The 21076-nt window shown below is 39.8% G+C and overlaps 1 protein-coding gene and 1 long non-coding RNA gene across 3 annotated transcripts in view; one reads left to right on the forward strand and one right to left on the reverse strand.

The window, feature by feature from the left end:
- The window catches only part of PLXND1 (plexin D1), a 150500-nt gene that overhangs the window by 18690 nt on the left and 110734 nt on the right, over positions 1 to 21076 (forward strand). The window lies entirely within an intron of this gene.
- Positions 19358 to 21076, reverse strand: part of LOC310702235 — a 124395-nt gene continuing 122676 nt past the window's right edge. For both annotated transcript variants that reach the window (XR_014523386.1, XR_014523387.1), the window contains exon 3: positions 19358 to 20017. This is a non-coding gene — a long non-coding RNA (uncharacterized lncRNA). The remainder of the gene's footprint in view (positions 20018 to 21076) is intronic.

Below are 21076 nucleotides of genomic sequence, written 5' to 3' on the forward strand. Positions count from 1 at the left end.
GCATTAGTGGGTGGTAGGTATAAAAAAGGTTGACTACCCCTGCCCTAGACTAAAAAATAAGGACAGACCAAGTTTCTCCTCAGTTACCTTGTGGATATGCCCATGGATGGCACAGTGTCTGGAGCCCATGGCTTGTATCCCACTGCATTCTATTAAATGAGTAGACCCATTTAAATAAATGAACTTAAGCTAGTCATGTCGCTTATTTCAATGGGTCTACTCTGAGTAGGATTGGCATTAGATGCAACCCTGTATGTTTATTAAGTATGGTTCTAATTTTGGTATTTCTGCAAAGTTCCACAGATCCTTAGGCCCCACTGCTATACCAACCTGGAGCTGACATAGCAAAAAAGAGGGAGAGAAATGTCATATCCTGGCTAGTGTGAGCTGACAGTGCTTGGGCTATGGTGGTGGATTTGTATTTCTCCACTCCCCCCACCCCCACAACCCATTTAGGATTGCTCTGTTCATTGTATAAACAATGATGCAGGAGATCTGAACCTGACCCTGATCATAACTACTGCGGTGAAAAGCTCTGCTCACACTATCTCTGCCCTTCTCTCTTCTTTTCCATTCAAAAACACACAAAAAACTGCCTCACTTCTCTACCATGTAAGGATTTGTCTTTAGACTTTGCACATAACTTTTAGTGCCAGAGCTCTTCTGCTGGATTTTGTTACATCTGAGTAGCAAGCACAGGACCAGGCAGTTAGGCTTTGATGCATGAAAAGTATCTACTTCAGAGCAGATTTACTGAAGCTAGTGGAAGTATTCTGGGGGAAGAGGTTTGAAGTTTACACCTTGAGCTACTTAGGGCTTTACTAAAAGTTCATTCTCTTACATGTTCGGGCTTTCAGATCTGTTAAAATATCATGTTTTTATCACCAAGCCTGCCTTAGTGGCTGAAAAGCATTACGTTTTGAAAGTCCTTTGATAATTTTGGATTGAAGATTTTACTTCAGTGCGCAGTGTGAAACATGCTACTGTTGTTTGCTTACTGTTTTTATATGTCCCATTAATTTGATCTCTGGGCCTCTAGAAACATTGACTGGATCCACTGGGCACCTCATTGCTCACCATCTACTTGGAAAGTGTTTTTCATGTCCCCTCCCCATTTTCCTTAATGATCATGAATGCCGGTGAACTAACAAGCTGCTTTTCTTTCTGACTCCTTGAACTGCTGGAGAAAAAGGGGATTGTACCGTTGTGTTTCTTTGCACTAAGCCTGTTACCTTGGTTTTTACCTTTGAGGCAGCGAAATATTTTAAATCATTTTGTGTCCCAGCTTTGAATACGCAGTAGGAAAAATATATTCTAAGAGCAGCTGTCATGGTGTTGGAGTTAAGGGTCTGTCTTCCTTTCTGTTGCAATGCCACTTTTCAGCAGTTAGTGAACTTCCAAGTATTTCTTTGCTCATGCACAATTCAAGTGCTTAACTCCTTTTTAGCCTAGAATATTTTGTTCTGTTTGGTTACACCCAGTGTAACCCAGAGCTTAGCATGTAGGATTATAACCAGGGAGACCCTGGTTCAAATCCTTATCCCGCAATGATTGAGTGGACTAGATTAATAGTGGGTCCAATGGTCAGGAAGGTGGTTTCTGTTAGGGCTCCACCACCTGGGAAGGTAGCCTGTCTAGGAGAAGGAAAACTCTGATCCTAAACCCGTTATGAGGAACAAAGGTCCCACCCTCTGGCTCCCATTGGCCACGTCTGGCCACAATCGCCATATCCCTGGAAAGAGAAGCAGTCTTTCTAAACTGTTGGTAGAGGCACAGGTGGCCTCAGCGGCAAGGAATGCTTACATCCAGCCATGACTGGTTCACCAGCTACAACCATTCCTCAACTGAGTTTGCCTGCAGTGATCCACTCTCTAATGACCTCTACATGAAGAAGATCCAGAAGCTTGGAGAGGATCAAGAAACCGCAGTTAGTATAGAATGATTTTGCACAGTTAATATACAGTTTGAGGAGAGTATGTTGCCTCTATCTTCAGGGCACTACACTTGCTGCCTTTGAGCTAACAGCCCAATTAAGGGCAGCTAAGGAATGATGGTTCATTAACACAGATTATTTTTATCAACTGACAGAGTTTGCTTATAACAAACTAAACCCTGCTTTTACAAACACTAAAGAAAAAGAAGAAAGGAGCAGGAAATCTAAGTTGCTTTCACTTTTCATAATACTCAGTGGGGTTTAGAGAAAAAGATACCCCTTATCTTAGGCCTCAAATCATTCCCCTCAAAGAATCAACACAGTGTTCCAGCAAAAAGTACTTGTCTGTCAAGCCCTAAATGACTTGAGGTGCAAAATTGTCCATTGAGGACAATTTTGAGCAAAGGAAGAAGTAAAAAAAGGCTGTGATTTTGAGTGTTGTATTTAAGATTACAGACCTCTATGTTCAAGTCCTCATTCACCCCCCAAATTTATTGGATTATTTTGGACCATCCACCCTCTCTCAACCTACCTTGCAGGGTTATTTGTGAGGATAAAGGGAATATTGTATGTTGCCCTCAGCTCCTTGAAGGAAGGCTTTTGGGAACTGACTCTATTATTATTATTATTATTATCATCATCATCATCATCATCATCATTATTTATTACGTATACCCTGCCCATCTGACTGGGTTGCCCCAACCACTCTTAAGGAAAGGGCTGGTGTTGCGATGTTTTTATTGTTATGATCTGTATGTTTTAATGGATCTTATACATACATTATATTGATGTTTAATTATTTTTTAATTATTGCCTTTCTTTCTATGTTTTTAGCCATTTCTATTTTAGATGTAAGCCATCTTGAGTCCCTGTCAGGGAAAAAGGCAGGATATATTATTATTATTATTATTATTATTATTATTATTATTATTACAATACAATGCTTTGCCAGAATAGCATAGTATCTCTAGCGCTTAACAGGACTGTTTGTGTTTGGAGCCCCAGACAGTTAGAACTCAGGTGGAATTGGAGGTTGGTTGAAACGGAAGGCTCTCTTGAAAGGTTTTCCCGCAGTAGTAAATAGTGTGAAAGGACTCAGGTTTGGTGCTGGTCACATAAAGTGAACAATGAACTGCAGAATTGTACTTCACATTGTAACCTTTTGTCAGAGAACCATTTGTCTTCCTTGCGCCACCTCAGGAAAATGTTTGTTTTATGCTTAATTTATGTTTGTGAATAGCCCTGTCAAACTGAAAGTGGAATGTCGTTGCTAGAATACCGGTGCAGCGTTCTTACTTTCCACGGGGATGTGCTATTAATTAGATAATTGTTAGAGTAGACTGAAAGCTATTTTTAATCAAAAGGACCTTTAAAATTTATCTTACATGCATGGGAGCAGCTTTCCTTGACTTATGCCTCTGCAGCAGGAATAATATTTAAGTGACCAGGCTGTGTAGGCAAGTCTTGAAAATGGAATCAGCCTCCTTCTTGCAGGTAGGAGAGTTGGGTACTCATTTCATGGAAGACATGATCGATCTGTGCATACTTGGATAGCACATTAAACATTATCAGAACTTCATAAGAGTGACTCATTGGCAGTCCTTCACAAACTGTTTGAAGGTCTCTTAGTTCCCATTCAAAGCAGCAGAATGCTGCACCAAACAGCAGAGGCAATTTAAGCTACTGTTCTGTCTGTCTTTTCAAAACTGTGCAGTATCGTTGATTTATGAGGCTGTACAGTGGATTCTACTGCTCTTACACCATTTCTGACACTGAGCTAATCTCATTAAGATGATCTCACCAGTCTCCAATGAAGTTACTGAGGCTTGGGTGTGTGTCATGCATCTGGTGAACAATCAACTCACCAGAAGGTGCATATTGCATGGAATGACTGCATTTGGGGATGGTTCCAACATGTAAGCAACCCCTGGTCTGGCACTTGTGTAGTCACAACCTAATGCCATTTCAGATAGCCCCTTGAGTAAGATGTCCTCTGCTGTGAGTGAAGATTGAAGATGGTCATCTTCTACACAAGAGAAATAATTTCAAGCAAAAATATTTATGCTCCAAGTCCAAACAGTTCTACTTAAGCAGCTTCAGGGCTTACTCCAGAGTAAGTCCCACTGAACACAGTGGTACTTGCTTCTACGTAAACAGGCATAGGATGATGCTGTAAAATGCACAAGGGCAATTTTAGCGTTAACTTTGAATTTCCTGGCTCTTGTGGTTTTCTGTCAGGCTTTGCATATCATTTGAAAATGGTGTTTTGTGGTTCAGCAACTGAATAGCCAATAGTTACTTTTACAGTAATGACTTGTTGAATAAAGTGTATTGCTTGAGTAAATTATATAAACATTTCTGGTATGTGTACCCTTGGGTTTAGAAATTGAACATAAACCAAGAAAATGTTCCCAGAGTAAAAGTTGAATCCACATGGGAATATGACGGAACATCTACTTACTGTCCAAATATACTCAAGCCTTTCTCAGCTGGATTGGGTTTTTAAGGAATTGTGCTACTTTGAAGTTCTAGTTTATACTAATCCAGAAAATCAAAACATGACAATGAATTTTTTTTCCATTTCCAGCTGAAATTTCCACAAAAATGAACCTGGAACTCGACGCTTAACTTAAACTTTAAGATTAAAGCAATAATTCCTACAACATGTCACACATTAGAGTACTTTCCTTGCAAACAAATAATTATTACCTCTTGACCTAAGTGCACAACTTTTAACTCTTAGTTCCAGACTTGCATGGGTTGAGGTACCTACTTGAAAAGATTAAAGTTGCAGTATGTGTTAACAGGGCCTTTCATATAACACTGAGATATACTGGTTTTAAAGATTGGTTTCCTTCTGTTCAGCTTCAGGAAATGGCCATAAAGCCAAAGACAAGTGAAATTATAATGAAGTTTGGTACTCTTCTCTGGATTACCACAATAATAATTTGTAGCACTAAAAAGGTGTGTGGGGGGGAGTTAAAGGATCCCTGAATGGTTAAGTCCAGTCAAAGGCGACTATGGAGTTGCAGCGCTCATCTTGCTTTCAGGCTGAGGGAGCCAGCTTTTGTCCACAGACAGCTTTCCAGGTCATGTGGCCAGCATGACTAAACCACTTCTGGTGCAACGGAACATTGTGATGGAAACCAGAGCGCACGGAAACGCTGTTTACCTTCCTGCTGCAGCGGTACTTATTCATCTACTTGCACTGGCATGCTTTTAAACTGCTAGGTTGGCAGGAGCTGGAACAGAGCAACGGGAGCTCACGCCGTTGCAGGGATTTGAACTGCCAACCTTCTGATCGGCAAGCCCAAGAGGCTCAGTGGTTTAGACCACAGCCCCACCAGCTCTCAAGACATTTGCTCTCAAGACAGTTAGCAAATAATAATAATAATAATAATAATAATATCTTTATTGTCATTGCCCCCTCTCGGGGACAATGAAATTACTTGGCTGCTCCATCCACCCAGGTAGGGCACTCCACACAAAATCAAAACAACTATAAAAACACTAATTAAAACAATACAGTATAATACAGCAAGGAAGATTAGATGACTTTCAAAGTCCAGGCTTCCCATTCAGGGCCGAGATCGCTCTGGAGAAGAAGCTGTTCTTAAGACGGCTCGTTCTTGTCTTCATCGTCCTGTATCTCCGTCCCGACGGCAGGAGCTCGAGGAGACAGTGACCAGGATGCGATGGATCTTTTACTATGTCCAGTGCCTTCCTATGGCACCTTGTGGCATAAATCTGCTCTAAGGTGGAGAGTGGGCAGCCAACAATGCTCTCTGCTGCCTTAACAACTCTGCACAACCCCAACCTGTCCTGGGGACAGATATAGTAAGGAGTTAAGGCTACAATCCTATACTTTTCTGATAATAAGTCCTATTGAACTCAGTTGGGCTTATTTATGATTATATACAAATAAGATTGCACTGTAAGGCTCTTGGTGCTTCTTGGGGGAAGGCAAATTGAAAAGTAAAAAATTCTTTCTCAGTAGTGAAGCTGCAGATCTAAAGGAAAGTCACTTGTTTATTCATTGAGTAGTTTGTGAACTGAGAACTCCAAGCCATGTGCTCTGTCAATGGAGAGCAATTGTCCTCTCTGTAGATCTTGAACTATATCAATAGTTTGTGATTAAAAATAAAGTGAATTCAGTTGTGAATTTAGCATCAAGATAATTAACTTTCAAGTGCAGCTCTTCCCATGCTCAACAATTATTTCTCTATCTGCTGAGTAGCAGTTTCAGCTCTGCTTTCCTCACCGAGTGGGGAGAAAAAATTTAAAAGTAACTGAAGAAATGAAAAATCTGTTTAAAATGATCTCTCTCTTAGGGAGACTGATTGAATTTATTGACATATTTCAGCAGAAAGAGCAGCATTCATATCAAACATCTGTTTAAGAATTCTGATGGATTCTAACTGTGTGAGGCTTTCTGGAATCTGTGAAGCTCCAACCTCAGAATGGGCTGACCTGAAACTGCAAATCTAGCTGTACACTCCTGATTATTCTGCATCCAGTGTGCTCCCAACACTTGTTTGGGATAAGTATCCTGTATCTGCCCTGTTGTTTCTTATGAAATACTGCATTTTGATACATTGCACAAGCGTGTGTGACACATGGAAAGTAAATACTTTTGATTCTATGCTCATGTTCTGCCCATAATTCTCATCCTCTTGTGAGAGGATACGAATTCACTGCTGAAGTGAACCTTGATCAGCAATGGTGCGCATTGCAACTGTGACCAGGGAAAGCAGGAATAAATTATAGGGAAAGGTGATAAATTATAAAGCATAATTAACTATGATCTCTTCCCCCTTGCTGTAAATCAGTGTGGTCTTATTGATATGTGTAGATTTAGAGCTCTGGACTTTTCACACCTATATTGCCTCTTCTCTAGCCTCTATCAGGTGAGAACAAATTCCCTTTCGGGAATGAGGCACAGCAGAGGCTGTGGTATCTTTAGGATATATGGTTTATTTACACAAATATACAACAAGGGAGGGGCTGACAGCATTAACATCCCAAGAGGGTCCTGCTTCTGGAGCCAAAAGGAAATCAACTATCATGCTCTAAGCCTCTCTCCAGCTTGTCACCTTTACCAGCCTACAACACCTAAAGGACCTATTTCTCCTCTAGTTTGTTGGCCCTCATCCAGTCCATTACCTAGGCAAGGCAACAGTCCAACACATCCACTGCCTCACCTGCAGATGTAAAGGAGAAGTAGAGCTGTGTGTCATCAGCATATTACTGACAACATACTCCGAAACTGCGGAAAACTCCACTCAGCAGTTTCATATAGATGTTAAACAGCACAGGGGATAAAATTGAACCTTGAGGAACTCCCACACTGAAAGCTTCATGGGGCTGAAGAACTTTCCCCGAGCATCACCCTCTGGAAACAACCATCCAAGTAGGACCAGAATCACCACAAAGCAGTGCCACCTACCCCTAACTTGGACAACCACTCCAGAAGGATACTATGGTTGAAGGTATCAAAAGCTGCTGAGAGGTTGAGGAAAATTAACAAGGACACATTTCCCTGTCTCTCTCCCGATGGAGGCCATAATACGGGGTGACCAAAGCAGTTTCTGTGCCAAAGCCAGGCCTAAATCCTGGTTGAAATGGGTCTAGAAAATCAGTTTCCTCCAAGAGCACCAGGATCTGGTCCATCACCACCCACTCAAGAACCTTGCCCAAGAAGGAGAGATTGGCAACTGGGGGGCACTCCTTGATCCAGGTATCTTCAGTGTCTAGGAGTGCCTTTTACCAGCTTTCACTAATATGCCAGTTATGACCATTCCTGGACAGGGAGAGTTTAGACTTGATTGTTATAATGCAGTTTACATGGGGCTTTGGTCCAGAAGCTACAGTAACTTAACAACTACATGCGACACCTCCTTTGAAAGTGTTGCTTTGCCTGTCAATTGCTACTGTGCTAGATTAAAAGCGTTACTTCTGGTACATAAAGAGCCTTATGCAGGGTATTCCACTAATTTAATTTAGTTCTGTGGATGAGGATTTGTTGATGATGCAACATGCCCCTGCAATAAAGCAGGCTGCGACCCCAGCACACATTTTTAGCATTGCGGCACCAGTTTTGTGGAATTCTCTTCCCCTGGAAATGAAGAAAGCTCCTTTTCTCTGTATTTCCAACTCTGTTTTGTAGTGTTATTTCACCCTGGCTACCCTAGGTGGAAGGGATAGATGATTTATTATTGGTTACGTTGAATGTGCTGTCATCTAGTTCACATCCTTCCATGATTTTAGACTACACACTATTAAAACTATAAAATATATTGGAATGAAAAAATGAGCGACCTGTGAACAAAGTTTGGGGGTAGATTCCAGATTATAGGAAGCTTAGGCCTAGGAAGAATCCAGATTCAGTTCTGTTAAGGCTGTTAAGGAATAAGTGCTGCCAAAAAAATCTTACGATAAATTACAGACATTATAAATCTTGCAGTCACAAATCTTGTGGAATTGGCAGGTAGTTTCTCAACAGCACTGATCCAAATTTCTGCGTAAAAAAGGACTGTGCAAATGATTATGTTAGTATTTAGTAGAATAGCATTTTTATTAAAATATTCAGAATTTTTAAAGATAAAAAAGAATTATATCGCTTTTAGCAGTTTAAGCAGATTGGCTTTCATTATATTTTGGTAGCAGAATATCAAATATATTCACTCTTTCTTTAATTTTTGATGCCAAAGAAACTTTTTTATTATTGTAGCTAAAAAGTGCTCAAAAGTGAACATGCTTGGTTGACTACTGCTGACATTATCATATTTCCACAAAATACATGTTTATGTGTTTTAGAAAATAACCATTTGAAAATATTTCAAGCATAAATATAATCTATTTGGTTTAATAGATTTATGAGAGAGAAATGAACTTCAGATTTCAGCAAGCTGCTTTTGATGAGTTTCTCTTGAATGATAGTGATCTTCTTCGATCACTTGTTGGCCACCATTTCTTATGCCTCTGGTTTAAATTACCAAGGAATCTAAAGACTCCAGAAACATATGAACCAAAAGTGGAAATGGAGAAAGAATTCTTCCAAATCCAGACTGAAATCAAAATATACGGTGTTGGATCCAGTTAAATCCATGTCTGTTCAAAGGGATATCTGTTCTTTGGCTTGGCTTCTTTCTATTGAAATGTTAAGATATTTCGTCATTTGCTAATGTGTGTTACCATTACCATCAACTAAATTAACCCTCTGCAAAAACCCTCTGCTGCTCAATTTTGTAAGTGTATGGGTGCATATATCTCTCGATACAGACACACACACACAACTGCACCCCTGCTTGCTCCATTTGCGAATCTTCTGAAATCATCCCCCACATTGACCCCCTAGAGTCAATGTTCCCTGGATGTTGTTGGACTATAACTCCCAGCATTCCTAGCCAGTATGGTCAGTGCTCAGGGATGATAGTCGTGGTACAAGAACATCCAGGGACCCAAGGTTGAGAAAGGCTGCCCTAGAGCTTCCTTTTCCTACCCCATATAATTACTAAGCTCCCCATTCACTTTCCCAAACCAATTTCCCAAACCACTTCTCTCTTCCATTCTGCAGCCCCACTTTGCTGCCCCGTTTCCACCCCCCTTCCAATTCCACCCCCCCCCTTTTGTGCAACCTCCCTTTCCGCACACACCAACTGCATGGGGTAAAAGAGAGTTGCCATTTAGAACACAGTGTTCCTACTACAGGAGCCCCACAAGTGCAACAGTTCCACTTAACACACTTTTGGTAAGAAGAGAAACAATTATGTTATAAGGGAGCAGTGCTTAATCTGTGGTCCTCCAAATGCTGTTGGAGTGCAGCTTCTCTCAGCCCAACCACCATGGCCAGCGGTCAAGAATGAAGGGAGCTGTAGTTCAGCAACATCTGGAGGGCCACAGGTAAAAGTTTGATATAATGTATAATCACACTGGGAACATTACCTTTCTAGCAGCTGGAGAAAGATACTATCTAGATCGGGGCTAACAAAGGTGGCACTTTGCAGATCTTTTGGACTCCAACTCCCTCAGTCCCACCAGCATGGCCCAGTGGCCAGGGTTGATGGGAGGTGAACACAAAATGTTGGCTACCTCTGAGCTAAATTGTAGTGAACCTGCTTGAATGTTGAGAGCATCCTCTGAGGCACTTCTCTGTGTGCCGCCACCTTCTGAGGGAGGCAGGTGGGTGACTGGCCAAAGGGCCTTTGCAGTTGTGGTGTCCCACCTGTGAAACTCTCCCCCATCCCCAAAGCTTTTTTCTTTCAGCACTAAACAGCCTTTTATTTAAGCAAGCCTTTTATCTTTTAATCTGGTTTTACTGTTGTTGCTGGTTTCCCCTGGTTTTTTGTTAGTCTGCTGCTCTGCTTGGTTATTTCATATGCTGTGTGTTTCTTGCTTTCTCATTTTGTTTCATAACTCTAAGATACCCTTGGGAGTTTAATCTGAAGGTGGGATAACAATGTTTATAAATTAATACATAATAGCCGTGATAGAAGAAGAAGAAAGCAGAGAGGAGCCTGTGGTTCCTTTTGTTCTGGCAGGACTTGTGTGCCTTTAAACAGCAGAATGACTGAAGTCCAGCAGGTAAGCATCTCCCAGTATTGTATGTCCATGCCAGGAAAAACAAAAGACACACAAGCCAAGCCAGAAGCAAAATGTGGTGTTTCTAGCATTGTATAAGTGGGAGGCGGTTTGTGCTTCTGATCTTTCCTTCAGCCTCTCACAAAAGCCTCCCCAGAGGGTCATGGGGTGGTAGACTATGGAACATTGTGGGCCAGGCCACAGTGGGAAGGAGAAATTGCCCAAAATCAGTCAGAGGAATCTTTGTGTTCTTGTGGTACAAGATTCCATTAGCAGATTCTGGTTAATTCTTCCTCTTACTGCCACTCCATATGACACAGACCATAATGTCTGGTTGGTCCCCAACCCTATGGAGAGACCTTTCTGGTAGTACAGGGGACTGCAGGGGATGGGGAGGTAAAGGAAAGAGCTTGCCTTCCATTCACACAATATTGGATACATCCTACAGAGAACATAGAGAGTGTACATTTATTCTACTACACCATTGTCCTTTTCTGTAACGTTAGTTGAGTTTTATCTCCTGGAGTGATCTAAGCAGGTTCTTATTAGCTCTGAGAATGTATAATCTGAAAACAGAAACTTTAATTTGGAGCAGTGAACAAAAATCTTCACTCTTAACAACCACTGTCTGGTGAGACATTCCATCTTTCTTACTGTTCACTAAAGTGAGTGAATCTGACCGGATGGTTTATGTGACTGATCTGAAAGTTCTAAAGTTTAAGAAGTGAATCTGAAATGTAACTTTGTCTTTCATCCCTCTCATCACTTTCTGACTTTACTGAGTTCTGGTACAAGACGCACACTGGATTTGATATATTTACTTGATCTTTCCAAAGATTCTTTGAAACATCTGTTTCTGTGAATGTTGGAAAGAGCTATGAAAGTACAGTGATGTTTGGCAAAGTGTTTTATCATATGACTATAGACTACAATTGTTGAGCATATTATTAATCATAATCAATTGTCCGATTACTTTGGATTTTACTTTTAATCAATGTGCTCAGTGCTATATAGCATCTTGCTTGTGCTCACTACATCCTTGTGAGGCAGTTTAAGCAAATGGAGATATATGATTTAGTGGTGGAAGTATACTTCAGATTGGTTCCCACTCCCCCCAAAAATTCTTAATCCCAATGTGAGGTGAATCCAAACCCTTTTAATTTGGGGTTGCCTTATAATGAGGTTTGTCCTTCATCACCAATACTGCTGTGTCCTGGATTGTTTTGAGAATAGCTCAGCACAGCTGGAGCATATCCACCCTACAGAATAAAATTGGCTTAACAGTCCCTCTTTTGTGAGAATCCTGGGAATTGCGGTGTCGTGAAGTCTCAATACTTCAGCAACTACAGTTTCCAGAATTCTTGAAGGAGCCATAGTCCAAACTGATCTAGAGAGGTATCAGAAGTTTGATATAAACTGGCTGTGCACAAATCAGGGTATCAGAAATCTCTGAGTACTTGCCCTTTTGTGGACTTTCCATATGGCCTCAGACGAATCGTCTAATCTTTCTGGTATTGGTGTGATGCTTTAATATATTCCCAATTCACTTCCCCATGATGCACCATTCATTTATTCAAATAATCCAAAAAGTATTGACAAAGGACATGTTTTAAAAAGTACACTTATCAACAAGCAGCATCCACATGTCTCATCCCTGTATTACAGCATTCTGGCTTTATCTTTCCTTATCCCCATTTTCCCTCATACTTGCCTTACATTTGCCTATTGCTGTACACTACTTTTTCATGTAAAGCTAAAGCTATTCATTCCATGTTGGGGTATCTGTTGAATCAAGTTCTGATTTATGACTGCACATCTTCCTATTTCCTCCTGTTCTCCACACTTTTATTTCCTCACCGTTGGGATATATAACAATTTTTCAAACTCCCATATACATATTTGTATGAACAGGTTTGATCTGCTGGTTACTTCATTCCCAAGGTCTTTAAACACTTCACAGTTCCAGGATATGTGATATAGTTACTTCTTATTACCAACTTTGACACCCCGAGGTGTCTTATTTCCTCCTAAGCCAGTCCAGTGGGAAATGATTGTACCTGTGTCAGTTTTTAAAAATAATAATTTTAGGTTTGAGATCAATGGATGATTGTTTTCTGTTTGCTTATAAAAGCCTGTTTTGGTATGCTTATAAAAATAAGCATTGGGTGCCCCATTACTTGCATGCTGTGCTTTCAAACTCCCTACTCTCATCAGAAATAAGATACTGGGTTAGAAGATGGGCCAGTCTTCACTTTGCCAGTAAATCTGAAACAAATATTTCTCTTTCCTATTCTTCAAACTTTCTTACATACATCAGTGCGCGAGAAGGTTGTTTCAAAAACGGCTTTAATAAAATGTGTGCCACATCAGCTGTCCTCTGTGTTGAGTAAATTATGCAAGTTTGAGCGGGGATGAATTCCTCTGCCCTTTCCCATAATTCTATTGGCTGTGCAGGATTAGCAGGAAAAGATATGCAAAGATCCAGCATTTCACTAAACTAAGCAGACACATGATTAAGTACAAGCAAGGAATAGTCCTAATGACTACAAAGATGTTATTTGTACATGGGTATTTTTCAGAACAGAGCTGTATTTTATTGCTTCTGAAGCACTTTGAAGATCAGAGGGGCACTGTATTAGTAGCAGTATTAAGAATATATCCTCCAAAGTGTAAGAAGCCAAATTTACCGTCAATCCAAAATTCTGTCTTCTGGGAAAGTTAGGATATTTTTGAAGTCCGTTAGCAAAGCCAAAGCTAAACATAAATGAGAAACACAGCTTGAATGGTAAAAGGGGGATTCTCTTGAGAACTGAGCAGCTAAGAAAATATAGCTTGAATAATGTAGTATAGTCTGAATAAATCAGATGACTTATTCCAAACAATTTCAAAAGCGACATTTTAGCTGCGCTTTCTAAATTGGTGGGATGCCCTTGCAGAGAGGTGCTTTGACTTATGTCTCCTGTCCCAGGAGAGCATGGGCAGAAAAATAGCGTTTTCTAAAAAGGGTGATTTTAAAGGACACAAAGGATTTAGTTGCTTAAACATACAATATTTTGGCTATAAGAGGCCTTCTAGAGACTGTTATTCATTAATCCATCAGTCTAGCCATTGTTCGGGGATTTCATTGTTTAATCTTAAAGTATTGTATTTAACACAGAACGAAGAATAATCCGTCTTCATGGCTAGTAAAAAGGATGTGCATTCTCAGGAAAGGGCAAACACTTCCCTCAACAACTTTAATCAGTTGAGCACTCGCTGTCTTAGTTGCATGAAGATTATAGCCATTCCTTCTTTTCCTTTTTGACATAAAACACCCACCCTGGCCACATTCATAGGCTTAGGTGTGCTGATAGCGTAGAGAAACTTGTGTAATGAAGCTGAGTAGTTCTTTAATTATTTAAAAAAACATATGCAGTCTTCAATAACAAAAAGAAAACCCTGTTAAACAAGTCCCGCTGGATTGTCAAATTAGCATTCATTTTAACTTGCCCTATGACTAGTTTGTTATTGGAACTTTTTTTAATTCAAAAGAAAATGTGAGGAACATTAAAAACTCTAAAACAGACAACTGATGAAATATTTGTATAGCAGTGTTTGCATTAGAGCTGATGCTAGCTTTGATTCCCCTAACTTATATGCTTATGTATTTTCAACCTCTGGGTTTTTGAGGACATGGAAATTGTTCAGTTTTAACAGGAAGCATTTTGCTAAAGATCTATCCTGAAAATATTAATCTAAGGCTACCCTCTAAGATACCTTTTCAAAACCACACAGCTACTCTGGAGTAGCTAATTTGAATATTAGTGCCTTGAGTTTGGGAGTGAGTTTAACACAAATTGGATTTAAGATATATTATTCCATGGACTGAACCACCTCGTAACTGATTAGTGGTTCTAGCTGATGGAATACTTCATTGCCAAAGTAACTTAGCAAGAGGTTTTATGAGATCATGACTTTTGTCTGTGATGGATAGTGTGGATTTTAACTTATTCCTGTGAGGAAAAATAGTTGAGAAATCTGCGTAGTGATGAAAAGAAATATTGGGATTTTTATAGAGAAAGATTTCAACTGGTTGTTCAAAAACATGCTGAAACAAACCTAACAGTGAACAATAAATTTTTAAGGTTAAAGCAAAATGCGTGATTGCGGAATTGATTTGATTCTTACCAAAAGGGTGGAGGGGAGTCGAGGGCTCGGTAGAGCTCGAAACATTACAATTTTTCTTTTAGGATTTTTTGAATAATTTGAGGAAGGAAAATAATAAGATATGTAAACATATATTTATTTGTATGCTGATAAGTTTATTGATATTCTTATTTGTATACTGTGTACCTTTTTTGTTGTTTTTTGTGTAATCTGAACAATGAATAAAAATGCATTATGAGACAAAAACGTGCCCTTCTGACAGCTAAGATCTCTTTGAAAGGAGATTCTGCCATTTTGATGTATGAATTGATCAGAGAGCCTTCGTCATGTGCTAAAGTATTATTAATGGGAAAAGAAAGTAGATTCACTTAACAGTATTCCCTCCTTATACTTCCTAATACTTCCTGGATCGTGTTAGAATTTAATCAAGGCTTGGTGTGTTAAACTGAGTGCCAGACACTTACATTCAGCAAGTGTTAAATTGATTGGTGAGCACCCAGACCCCCTAGCTCCCTCCGAAATCAATACACAAACACAAATATATTGGGTTAATGGAATAAATAAGGCCACAACTTTATTGGTTACAGATGTGAACGGTTTGGCTTAGGCAATTGGGTGAAGCAAGACTATATCCTGACTCCTGCCCGACTGCAGGAAGTCTTTTTAAGGGTCAACCACCGGAAGGGGTAGCCCTATGATATACATCAAATGAGCCCCACCCCCCCGGGTCACCATTTGGGTCGTGGCATGGCCCTAGCTCACACCCAGGCTTTGGACAGGAACCACACCCCCAGATCCCTTTAACAGGATACCCTTAACATGGAGGGGCAGTTGGAGACAACAACCTTCCCTCCCATAATAAGGCTTACCCAATGCCTAACCTTACAAAGTTGTGACGATTGCTACTAGGTAGGTGAAAACCAAATGGCTAGTGCCAATTTTGCCAAGTGGAAAAATTCCCACCCGGTCCCGACAGCCAGGTGACAGACATAAGTCATAGCAAGGCCATAGTCAATCCATGCAAGAAAAGAGGGTGGGTGGGCTGGGAGATCCCTAGAGTGGAGACAAATGAGGCTGCCTCCCTGGCCACCCCACAAGTTAAACTCTCATAGCCACACTTTTAACAAGATACCCCAGCGTTTGGAAGGTATTGGCCTACTATGAATTTTGGATATCCCTCTCAAGTCAAACTTTTTTTATATGTATGGTGGAAAATATAGCTCAGAGGCAAAATGTTTACTATACTGCTGAACCGATGACTACTTTTTTCTTACTCTGTGATGGGGGCTAGAAAAAGCTACACTGAAATGCAAAAGGAATTTCAAGAGCAGGGAAAGCTTTTTTGTACAAGAAGAGACGCTCCGAATGTAAGGATATACCATATGAAAACAAACAAATTACAAACACTCAGTTGAAATGGAAACTTTCAACCCCAACTCAGAAGACTGAGCTAAGTGCATGAATGTAGCTGCTTGCGTAAAATCATTAACTGATTTCCTCTGTCGACCCCTGACGCATCATCATTGTTATTATAAATGAGCATTCACTGCACAAAAGCCAGTGACATCAAGAAAAATCAGTAGAATTAGTTGAGAAAAACGAATAGCTGTTTCATCAGTTCATTGTCTTCTGTCTAGCTACTACAATAGATGAAAGAATTATGTTAGCTGAGCAGACTTCAAAGTGTTTGCTTTCACTGTTTCTTGTTTGTTTTTCTTTACTCATTAGCATCCCCCCCCCCTTGATTAGAGTGCTTATGTTCCCCTTTCAGTTCACAACAATTTCGGATCAAATCATGGAAATCTCTCTTAATAGATCCAATTGGAATTTCATCAGAACAAATATTTGGGCATTAGATATAAAAGAGGTCCATGTGGGATGGAAACATGCTTCTAATTAATGACAGATTTAAGTTTTATCAGTTTTGCATCCAGATACGTTGAGAGAGTTTTAGTTTCATGGAGAAGAAAATATATTCTATATATGAGCCATTCCTTTCAAAATACTTAGATATTATAAACAGGAAATAATTGTGCATTAAACTTCTTAAGAATTCAGAGTTGTTAATAGGGATTGCAAAGGAAGCAGCTACTCAAGATTCCTTTTTTCAGCATGTGGATTAGATAGATGCTGATAACTTAAAAGCCTAATAAAATGACGAAGGCACTAAAATTAATGTCTATAAATGTTAGTGAACAATAATCCTAGAAAACAGGACAGTTGTCAATCTGTTTTTTTAAAAGATGGTGTAGATTGCATACTAGGGTGGTATATTCATTGCTAGTTCTACTCAGAATAAACCCAGTGAGGTTTATGGGCAGCGCTAGCGAGGTTCATTAATTTCTGTGGGTCTACTGTGTGTAGGCTATAATCCATATCATTGGAGGGGGTCTTATAGGTCATCTGTGACCTACTTACTGTGAATAACAAAAACTGCATTTGATCAAGTTTATACATCTCAGGCTTGTTACTTCTCTCAGGATCTGTGCAACAGGGTTTTCATGAAACAGGCAGATTTAGAGTCCAGGTTAAGAACAGATAGCATTGTTCATTATTGACACCTTCATCCGACACTAAAGCAGATAAGATGATTTGGGTCTTGGGAATTTAATCATAGCAATGGCTATGGCTATGATTGCTTAGCATTGTATGCGATGGCTTAGCATTGTATGATCACCGACACTTGTGGCTTCCTTTCGTCAAATAAACCATGAGCAGAAATGAAGGTTAGGCCTTGGCTTGCCACTCGTGGTGTGTTTAGGAGAAGCAAACTGCACGCACTGGTTCTCATGTCATGTTGTGCCAGCACGGTGCCCTCCAAGCTCAGCAAAGAGGAGCAGGGCAGGTGTGATTTGAGGAGTGCACACCAGCACACTGTTCATGCACAGCAAAACATAGTTTGTTTCAGACTATGGCTTACCAGGACGTGCAAACAGGAGGGCCATGTCTGAGCTGATTTTTCTGTGAAGACATTACACCTAATGTTTAACTGAAATCTATTGTAACTTAATCCTTCTGTAACTTCATCACAATATATGTCTATATGTTTTCCCCACAGCCCCAGTCTGCTGCAGCAGAGAAAAAGTGCAGCCCTTCTCTGTGTGATAGCCCTTCAAGAATTTGAAAGGTGCTATCATGTTCCTTTGTGTTTCTTCTCTAGTCTAAACATAACCAGTCCCTTCAACCTTTCCAGTTTTCATGTAAGATACAAATGTTAAAAAAAGAGAAGTTTATGCACTACAAAATCCAATGAATGGTAACTGTATTGCATCTGCTAATGCAAAAACCATAAACTTTGTAGTGTTGAGATGCTTTGGAAGATACATATTCTGATCAAATACTTGATGGCAGAACAAAAATCACTTTAAACCAGCTTCCCCCTTCCCTTCCTTCCAGCTATTTTGGGTTGTAACTCCAATCGTACCTGACTACTGCCCATCCTAGCCTGGGCTGATGAAAGTTGTAGTCCGAAACATCTGGAGGGCACAGGTTGGGAAAGGCTGGTGGCTGAGCCTGAGCAAAGCATTGAGGTCATGTCTCTTCAAGGAGGAGGACTTTTGCAGTGTTTCATTTCACTTGAACCAGGGACCCTATGTTAAAACAAGGGGCTCTGTTTAAGATATTAAAAACCAGGCAGTTATAGATGAGAAAGGACAGTCTTTCAGATAACCTGCTCTGAAGCCGTTTTGAGCCTTAAAAGTTACAACCGGCACTTTTTAGTTGGATCTGGAGGAAATGGTCTGGGACTCCATGCATATGACAAAGTGCCAGTTGTTTTAAATCACTTTATCTTGATCGGGTAAAATACAGCTCCTTCCACGTATTCTGAAACTACAATGAGAGACGGAAAATACTTTTCGTGCCAGGGCAAAGGGGGAAATGAATAGGAAGGGAGGAACTCTGATGGGACGGAAGAAGGGGGCAGCTTCCACAGAAAATTAGGTCAGCGTCTGCAGTTTACCCACCTGTGTTTTTAATATTACATGTGAACACAGCGCATCCTAGCAGAAATAAAAGACTAGCATAGCATGAATGAGAATATAGCTGCAGTATATTTGGATACGAATGGAAGTGCTCATTTGGGGAGAATCCAACCTACATTTTCTAGTATTACACAACATTATTACCTTTGCTCAACCCTATTGGCATAGGGTGGGCTATTTATTTTTGATGTAAAAGGCTGAGTACTGCACAAGTCTACACATTCATAACTATTGTCAAATTGTATGATGGTGAAACGTTTCTCTACACTGGATTTATGTCACTGGATATTATACTGTAGTTTATATTTGGAGAGTTTTTCCTTTTAATTCTAATGATAGCTAAGGGTTTACTTTTAAAAAGTGGGTCTCTTTCATAAGAATTCATAGAAATTCTTTTTGTGTAGTAAAAATGGCTTTTGACATGAGTCTTCATATGCTCCATATTTATGTCCCATAAATTCATAAAGAATAATTTAATGCTAGCAATGTCATTTTCCCAGGACTTCATGCATGCTTGGAGTCAACAGCTTAATCCTCTGCTAAGTTGCATGAAAAGGACCAGAAGAAACCCTCTGACTTCCTTTCGCATTGTGGCAAAAAAAGTTTTAATAGAAATACAGTATTTCCTGTTCAAATAACTTTACATTTGATTTGTAAGACACACACACACACTCCTCAATTTGGTCAAGAACGTTCAAGCTCACAAAATACAGGACCCCAAATCTGTTAAATTCATTGTTTCCTTGAGCGTTGCCTTACCACTTCTTTTCTGTGTTTCTTCAGAAACTGACTTCCTGAAAACTAACCTCTCCTTGTTTAATTTAATTAATCTTCCGCATGGCTGTGGTTAATCATCTATCTTATACTATACTCCAATTTTGAGATTTAAAAAAATATGCATTGGGGCCATATAAGGCCTTATGGTTTTAGAGGGAATAAGCTTTTTCTTCTTCTCATATCTCATATATATTTATATATGTATGAACTAGATGAATTGAAACAGTTTTGCCATTTTTGTTAATTGCAATAAGAATACTATACACTGAAATACCTCTCTGCCAGGTTATATATGCTTACAGGTGTACAAAATATGCAGTTCTCTAATTTGGACAGAAAGAAGGGTGGGTGTCTTGTTTGTGTCTTCCCTGGACCTTATTCAGTTATGTGAGACTGGAATAATATCACACATTCTTGATTTTGGTATCAGCTGTTAGGAGCAGGCATCACATAGGTAATCAGGTGCTTGGGAGCTTCTCAACCCTGTTGGCAGGGATATAACAGCAGCCCAGTAGGGAGCACTGTCATGCAACTCTTCCCCTACTCATCATTCTTCATCAGCATAAAGATGTTGCAGAATTCCATACAAAACAGGAACCTAAACAAGAACGACTAGTCAGTTGAAATATCATGGACTCCTACTACCATCGTTTACTCTGCCTCCTTTACCCTCCTTGCTAAGTAGCAGATGATGAAAAAGAAAACTGCTACCACACCCCCCCCCCAAGTCCTGTAGGCCCTACAAATGTTTATGTCTTTTGGGGGGGAATAATTTTGTAGGGGTGTGGAAGGAAATCACCCTAAAATCACATTAATAAAATACAGATGACAACAGAAGGTGAAGGATTCTAATTAATGAACTTGAAGTGAACTTTAATCCACAACAGCTGATGCCGTAATAAAGTTGTTAGTCTTATAGTTGCTAAAGTACTCTTCTGATATGTATCTTGTAGTATAATACCAAAATTGGTATATAGATTCAGGATTATTCACTACTCTGGACAGAAAGGAAAGGATCACATCCTTTTACCATCCTTTTACTATCTCACAGTATCTCTGGAACACGCAAGCATCATAACCAGGCTTCCCCGTATAGGAAGGCCACAACATTGTGTCATCAGCAAATAAATGGCATGATAATAAGCTAAATTTTGCAGAGAGGAAACATACAATGCTCCACAAAAAAATAAACCCAGAGAAATATGAAAAAACCCCCATCATATTTAGAAGATTTTGATGAAAATTACAACAACCAAAGACTATAGACCCAACCCATCCAGTGTCCTTCCTCTCCTTATTCTCTATCCTCTGTTATCCTAGTTCCTCTTTCAGCTTCATACCTTTCCCACCCCAGTTACCAAACTCTCGTTTCCGATCTGGTTTTACTGTATGTTAACTTAGAAGTTTTGCGCCAGCCTATGTGCAATAGAAGGAAGACACAAAAAGATTAATAAACAGTTAGTGTAAGTTGAGATGTGCAAAAATATGCCCAAACTCAAATTTTGCGCATGGTAGCCTTCTAAATTCCTGACACATGTGTTCTTCAGTTTTACTTTAGCCTTTTGAAATGACTAGGTATTTATTCATTTGCCATAAAATAAAACTCTGTATCCACAGGCACACCATTGGGGTGGTGTGTGTTTGCCCTATGTCACAT

The sequence above is a fragment of the Podarcis liolepis genome, assembly GCF_965112155.1.
Source record: "Podarcis liolepis genome assembly, chromosome: 2".
Taxonomy (NCBI): domain Eukaryota; kingdom Metazoa; phylum Chordata; class Lepidosauria; order Squamata; family Lacertidae; genus Podarcis; species Podarcis liolepis.